We start from the raw sequence: 2500 nt of genomic DNA on the forward strand, positions 1-2500 counted from the left end.
TTCCCACATTATCTTTATGTATTTTCCATACCTTTTCCAAATATTGCAAGACTAAAATGCTTGACAATGGCCGCCCATTTATGTAGTTATTAAGTCCCATTTCTTTTGATATACATTAATATCAGCTTTCTTGCAGTACCTTTCTTAGTATTCTTTGTAAACAATAAGTCTTTTTGGTCTATATATGGGAAGTCCTTCATATGTTTCAAGCTATATTTGTATATGTTATATTCCGCCCGCCATTTCGTAATCCATTTATGAAATTTATCTGAAACAATTCCTAATACCATATGTGAGTCACTATTTTCATTTTTTTTCATTTTGTATTATCTTTAAGAAGGTATATGTAGCCACGAATATCATATGGTAGTCATTTATAACCTTAACAATGGCTAAAGATTCTTACGGTACTTGTTGCTAGTTTTCAACTGGAACCCTTCCCTGTGATCACTTTTTTTTTTCTATGTAGAAAAGTCTTTCATCCATTAAGAATACTTTTTAACTCCTACCCATGTGTATTTCATTTTGGCCTTTTGCATGGTACCTTGCGAAATATATTTTTAACTAAGAAGTACATCAGGAAACGAGGAAGGTCAAAGATGGTTGGACAGTGCAATAGTCTGTGTTACATACATACATATACCAAGGTCTTTTCCCCCTTTACTAGGGAGGTAGCCGAAGTCGAAGGCATAAATCCAGTCCCACTCATTTCATCCCCACATACTCCACTCCCATTCACCATCCCCCCCCTCCCTCTCGTCTTGGCTCCTCTTGGATAAGTACCCGGCGTTAAACAAGGGGAAAACGTATTCAGGATAGAAACCCTAGAACCAGGCTACGAGAATCTTAATTTTCTTCGCAAGTTTGAATACGTTTTAAGAACGAAATAACAAATAATAAACCCTCCAGCCTATAACGAGAGACCTAAAAAAAAAAGGATTGATTTGCAATTTTCTGTTATTACAATTACGGAACATATACACGATTTCTTAAACATTTTTGATGAGGAGCAACGAGGTGTTGCCACGTGTCCATGAAGTTCTTCTTACCCCAGGTTTTTAATTGAAGGATCGGAAACTTGTATACTTTCACTTCCCACCTCTTCACTTCCCACCCCTTCACTTCCCACCTCTTCACTTCCCACCTCTTCACTTCCCACCTCTTCACTTCCCACCTCTTCACTTCCCACCTCTTCACTTCTCACCCCTTCACTTCCCACCTCTTCACTTTCCACCCCTTCACTTCCCATTCCTTCACTTCCCACTCCATCACTTCCCACCTCTTCACTTCCCACCTCTTCACTTCCCACCCTCCATTCTTCCACCTCCCTTAAACATTTTCTTTTCCACGTGCATGACTCCACATCTTCGGTACGCTGTCATCCACAGAGATAGAAGAGCTGGCTATTGCTGGCAAAATGTGATCAAATCTTCTCCCCTGTCCCCTCGTTTCCCCTCTACCACTCTCCATCAGCCTCCCTGTCCCCTCTCCCTCCATCATAATTCCTTCTCCTCCTACTTCTCCACTTCCTCTTCCTCCTCCTCCTCCTCTTCTTTCTACGTAGATAGACCACTAAAAGAAGCGTCGCGTCTTGCGGCAAGAATATTCGTCCCCTCGCCCCCGTTCTCTTTCCGGAAAGTGTCGAAGTGTCCATTGGCACTCTCCTTCGGCACAGCCTCTACTTTCTCCTTCCCGGAAGAGGAAAGCGGAATATGGGAGAAGACGGCGGCGAATTAATAATTGAGGAAGCGCGAGAAGGGGAGGGGAGGAGAGAAGAGGGCAGGAGGAGGAAAAGGAGGAGGAGGAGGAGATGGAGGAGGAGGAGGAGGAGGAGGAGGAAGAAGTGAAGGAGGAGATGAGACTAAGGTTAAGAATAAGGGTGATGAGGAGGAGGAGGGGAAAGAGGAGGGGGATAAGGAGGACGTGTTTGTTGATGATGATGGTGATGATAGTGATTATGGTGACGATGGTGATTAGGCTAATGATAATGAAAAGGAAGAAGAGGAAGAGGAAGAATATTAGGAGGAGGGAAAATGAAGGAGCAAGAACAAAAGCAGGAACTGAGGAGGAGGTTGAGGATGAGGAGGAAGAGGATGGAAAAGGATGAGAAGGAAAAGAATGGAAAAGGATGAGGAGGAGAAGAGGAGGAAGAAGAAGAAATAGGAGCAGGAGCAGGAAGAGGAGGAGCAGGACCATGAGCAAAAGCCAGAGGAGGCGCAGGAGGTGGAGAGGGGAGAGGATGAGAAGGAAGAGGAGTAGGAGGAAGAGGAGTAGGAGGAAGAGGAGTAGGAAGAGGAGGAGGAAGAGGAGGAGGAAGAGGAGGAGGAGGAGGAGGAGGAGGAAGAAGAGGAGGAGGAGGAGGAAGAAGAGGAGGAAGAGAAGATGGAGGAGGAGAGGAAGGAGGAAGAGGAGGAAAAGCAGCAACAGCAAGAGGGAGGAGGGGAGAGGAAAGCAGGGAGAAGAGGGGGAGCAGAAGGAGGAGGAGGAGGAGCAAGAGGAG

This window comes from Oratosquilla oratoria, chromosome 1 (assembly GCF_046742065.1).
Source record: "Oratosquilla oratoria isolate Oo_2021 chromosome 1, ASM4674206v1, whole genome shotgun sequence".
Lineage (NCBI taxonomy): Eukaryota > Metazoa > Arthropoda > Malacostraca > Stomatopoda > Squillidae > Oratosquilla > Oratosquilla oratoria.